This window comes from Macrobrachium nipponense, chromosome 15 (genome assembly GCF_015104395.2).
Source record: "Macrobrachium nipponense isolate FS-2020 chromosome 15, ASM1510439v2, whole genome shotgun sequence".
NCBI lineage: Eukaryota > Metazoa > Arthropoda > Malacostraca > Decapoda > Palaemonidae > Macrobrachium > Macrobrachium nipponense.
In genome coordinates this window covers 66,362,795-66,368,304 of record NC_087208.1, presented here as the reverse complement: position 1 = coordinate 66,368,304, position 5,510 = coordinate 66,362,795, and the positions used below count along the sequence as shown (strand labels likewise).

Genomic DNA, 5,510 nt, shown 5'->3' with positions numbered 1-5,510 from the left:
CTGTTGCCACCTTTACCCCGTATTTTGCAAAATTTCACTAGTATATTGTAATTTATTTTTTTCAAACATTGAAAATACGGGACAAGAGGCGTCCCGGGGAGGGTCGAAACGGGACATGGGACAAATGTCATAAATATGGGACAATCCCGTCAAATATGGGATGTCTGGTCACCCTGGGGGGGAGACAGATACGAGTGGCGAAGACCACCGAAAACTTTATCGAAACGGTAAAGGGGGACATTAGGGAACCTGGGTTTTTGGGTGGGGGGATTGACATGGTGTATGCGGCAGCAAAATAACAAACAATTTAGCTGTAGGTTGACCCCCTACTCTGCATTGGACATGTTGACCTCTTACTCTACAATCGCGATGCGGGCTGTGCTAGCCTAATACTTACCCAAATTTGGGACTTCTTACTTATATTAAATATGTTGACCTCCTACTCTACAAACGGGAAACAGACTCGGCTAGCCTACTACGTACCTACATTTGGTACTACTTACATTTAACATGTTAGCCTACAAACGAACCCACCAAACCCGAGTTAGGGCACGTACTCAACCTGAACCCCCCTGTATGGTAACAAAGGTTGTGACCTAACCAATAGAACCAATCTAACCTGGCTTAGGGAGAGTGGGCTTACCTAACCAGGTGGCTTTGCCCCCCTGGACCCCCCCCCGTATGGTAACAAAGGTTGTGACCTAACCAATAGAACCAACCTAACCTGACTTAGGGAGAGTGGCCTTACCTAGCCAGGGGGTGAATATGGTAAAAAAAAGTTGTGACCTAACCATACAAACCAACCTAACCGCACTTAGGACATAGTTATATTACATAAATAAAATATTGCACTCACCTTAGATTTGAAAATTTTCCATGTCAGAGTTGGACAATTCTGGGCAAATTGCCTGGGACGTCAAGCATCGACATTTCGGTTTGAGTACTGCGGGACAAAGGACGGATTTTCCTTGGTGTTGACTCTGCTTTCTTTAATGGATAATTGTTTTTTAATGAGGTCGAGGAATGTTTTGAACGGGCAACTGCTGTTATTAAACTAACGTTTTTTAATACAATACATAGGAAAATATGAAGGGTGCAGGGTTTTGTCTGTACCACTCCGTGGCAAAATGTTACATTTCAATACCCGCCATGTTGATGCGATAGTGTTGGTGTGTATTTTTTTGTCGGTTGGATCGACGAAGTGTAAAGAGTGATTAATATTTAAGAGTTCTTTAAAATACTGACTTAATGTGGTGTATGATTTCCAACAGTCTGAATTGATGATGGAATTGGGGTGAATGTTTTCAATGAGGATGGGAAGCAGAGTTTCGGCCGATCGGTCCCGAACGATTTGGAAAAATGTGTCCACCTAAAACCCAACAACTATCAACACGCCTGCCTTTGTTAAATTTACGTTTGCCAAACTCTGACTTGTCAATTTCAATAATGTGGCCAGGTCCACCGATTTTATGGTTGTCCTGAACCAAAATGTCGATACAGACGTCCCTGCAGAAATTATACCAGTCCACCATTGTGTCAGGTGAACCAATTTTAAGAGTCATCTGCATAAAGGCCTGCGGCAGCTCGTGGATCCAGCCATAAATTAATTGGAGGATAGTGCCAAAATCAAAGTGTGAGCGGGAGAAGAACGAGCCGTTCCGTATAGCAATCACCACCACACGAAACTATCTTCCTCTTTAACGAGGTTCACTGTTCCCACTCTACACTGTTCACATTTACAATCGCCCAAAAGGCCACTCTTGAATAGATAGGAACGTAGTACATCTACGTCTTCACACAATTTAAATAAATCGCCAAACGTAACCGGATTTGCAGCCGAAAAAGCAATGAAGGACAGGTGAGATGGGACTGGAGACGCCAAGTTCACTGCTTTGAATACTCGCTCGGTTAAGGTCGTGGTAGGTGAATGGCCATCTTGGGTCGAAGGGACTACTTACCTTGGCGGATTGATTTGGGTGTCGTGCGGCCCTGGAAATTGGAAACTGGCCCACAAAACTGTAGGTAAATAAGAACGGAATACGTCTCCGTCTCCCCCCCAAGTTAATAAAGTCCGATATCGTAACAGGATTTGAAGAAGCAAAAGCAACGGGGGCTGGGTGAGGTGTTACAGGAGACTGTTTTGAATGTTTGCACTGCGGAGGAGGCGCCAAGTTGACTGTTTTGAATGTTTGCGCTGTGCAAGTCGTGGTGGATGACCAGCCACCCCAGGTTGTATCGACTACTTACCTTGGCGGATTGCTTTGGGTGTCGTGCGGACTGGGAAACAGACCCGCAAAACTGTAAACTACCCAACACATGAATAATGCGGATGTATTACCCCTAAACTAATGCAAAAAAAACTCAGAGTGGTCATGCAACCACTTAAAAGTATGTAAAATCACTCAAAGTGTAGTAAGAATTTGACAAATCAACGAGGGACACATTCCCAAAAGTTCACTAAACAATGATATTCTCGATGCTAGAACACTAGCCCAATGATGGCTAAAATAAAGAATGATTACTTACTTCTACATTTCATGGTCACATGGCATCGCTCGCAACTTCCCCTCATGGTCATGTTCACACGAGTGTGCAGCCCCTACGTACTCTGCCCGTAGGAGATCTGGATTTTGTTAGGTCTGATAGAAGAAAGAGGATGAGCGGTGGCTGCAGGCGCTTTTTATACCCAGACAGCTAGTCAATTTCAAGCATTATTAGTTCTTTAAAAAGGACGCATTTTCTACTCTCATATGTAATCTGTTTGTGCTGCCAGATCGTTGTATACATGGCAATTCACCCAATAAGGAATGTTTTGCCTACCAACAAAAGGCAGGAAGGTGTAAGTGGCCGAGCTGGCTCACATCACAAAAAACTTGTGCCCGTGTTTTTTGCGACATTGTGTCCTCTAAAGATACGAAAACAGAAAAAATGCTTTATCTGTTCAAACCTTGGGAGATTAATTCAAAAAGAGCCCATTAGACCTGTCCTCATTTATAACTCCATGTTGTGTCAAAATGAAAATTTTTTAGGCAACTGTGAATCTGCAAGCTAAATTACTAAAAGCAGCATTAAACCTTAAAATCTCATATGAAAGTACCCCACTGCCTAATGCATTGAGAATGTATAGTGTTGACTAAAAAATAATATTGCTCAACATACTGTCGATATCAAACTCTTGACCACATTACAGTACTTCTACAAACATCTATCAGTGACACTTGAACAACAAACTTTAAAGTGACAACCTCCTATCTAACCAATACCAGCTCCAGACTCCTCATGATTGTAAATAGCCTATGGTAATATTGAAAATAGAACAGCCAAAGCTTTTAAAGGTGGATGGTAGGATATCGGACAAATGATCCCAGTAATGGAACTAGAGCTATGACGAACATCGGATGGTCACCTTGAAAATACTTCTCTAAGCCAAGGCCACTTTAGACATAATTTTAATGTACACTGTATCTTGTATTTCTTAAGCTGAAGGCGAAACGAATTTATTAAAAAATGCAACCTAACAAAAAGCTTCTATAGTCAAACCAAACTGTCGTGGTGGATGACAGGTGTCATTAGAACGCTTCGTATTTGAATCTAAAGGCTTAGGACTTTATCCCTTATAGACAAAGGGAAAAATCTCATCGGTTTATTAGTAAAGCCAGATTAAGTTCTGTACTGGATGGTGCGAGGCCAATCCCTTCACCCACACTTTTGTTAATTACTTTTTCTCCTTTTTCCTTATTATAAATAATTACAAAATAGTTTACATCTGGAATATTGGTAGCTTCACGTGCCCAATCGTAAACTCTCATCACCGGTCAAGGGCCCATTGTTTATCTTTTCTCTCACAAAGTAATTGTGAACGCCATATGCAAGTAACCAGGCTGAAAACACAGAGAACATGTCTCTCAGTTTTTCCGCTCTTTCCACGGCTGAAGCAGGAAGAACACGTCTGCGGGTACTTTCTTTACAGGGTGAGTCGAGTGAATGACAATGTACATATACAAAACACTGTTATATATGGATGAAGATGAAAGACCAAACGAATTTTATAGCTTTATACTGATGAGTTAAATCTTAATCATGCAAGCTGGAATTTCATTCCTTTAAAGACGTGGTCCAGTACCTGATAAAACCTTTTAGTAAGATCAACTTGGCTTATAGGGAGTATGGAGGTAGTCTTATTCTGGGGTAGGTAGTGCAATTAAAACATTATGAAAGGTTATCTCTTAGCAACTCTCTACATCTGTATGCTGTAAAGGGTTAACCATACCTTAACTGTTTCTTTGATAGGCTCTTAACACTTTAGATGTTAGAGTATGAAAAATGTCTCTTCAAGATTCTAAGATTGCTAGGGTGGGGCCAGGAAAAGAATACAGCTCTACTGGGTCTATTTATCCTTTTTACTCTCAGCATCGAGGTTAATCCCTGGTTTATGACTTTATCTGAGAGCTGTCATCTACTGTACTTCGTTTTCTAAAGAAACAAAGAGTAAATTTTGGATGTTCTTAATGAGTTTCCTTTCGTTGTGTGTTTTTTGGAAATAATTATCAAAGATCTTGTAATAATGACACGATTTCAAGCCATATGATTATTGTCCATATTCTATTTTAGCAGTTATTTATATGCATGTGTACTAATGATTCCTTTTAGGTCTATATATACACACAAAAACACATGCACAAAGGTTATTCGAGGTCGCATTTAAAATAAATGAAAACAAAATCCGGGATAAATACGGAGCAAACACTTTATCTGTGTGCTTAACCTGTGTTTACCGCTGAGGTTTTAGGTTTAAGTAGCTCCGTTTCCTTAGGCATAAAATGACTAAAATGTTTCTAACTGGGAACGATATAGTATAGGAGAAACCTGTCATCTGCCACGACATTTTGGTTTGACTATAGTAGATATTAATTATGGATGAAGGCAACGGGTATTTACAAATTTCAAAATGATTGCTTATAGGGCCTACTGGAAGTAGACCACAGTAAAAACTGGTTTACAGACTCATTGAGTTGCTCCCCTCCACGGAAATCTTTAGTAAAAGGCGAAAGATTTATGCGTTTTGAAGGGAAGCCAGAGCTACCATTCCAATAGTGTTGTACACCTAGTTCATGTTGGGTGCTTACTCAAAGAAACTGGAGTTCAGTATAAAACGGGCATAAGTACCATGGCATTAATATCATCAACTTGGAAATTCACCCACAACAATAAAAAAATGGTAGAGCATGAAAACACATACACTAATATCAACATAACATATACCAATTTTGGATTTCATGTTACAGAAAAAAAACTTGTTTGTTACCTTATGAAGTTCTCCAGCTCACTATAGCTTTTTTGTCTTGGGTTGTCTGTAGCTTAGCTTATATTCTGCTTGTAGCTGTATTCCTCACTCTTAACTCTAAGGAATTAAATGTCAACGGATTATCCCTGACACATACTGGAAGATGTTTGTGTATGAGTGCAAAAATGATATTGTTATAATACAATAAAGTTTCATACATACTTAC

General features: G+C 40.1%; 1 non-coding gene across 1 annotated transcript; it reads right to left on the bottom strand.

The window, feature by feature from the left end:
- Positions 1 to 4,961: 4,961 nt before the first annotated feature.
- LOC135195130 (U5 spliceosomal RNA) lies at positions 4,962 to 5,082 on the bottom strand. Its single transcript, XR_010310094.1, has one exon. It is a non-coding gene; the product is annotated as a U5 spliceosomal RNA (small nuclear RNA).
- Between the last annotated feature and the right edge of the window lie 428 nt (positions 5,083 to 5,510).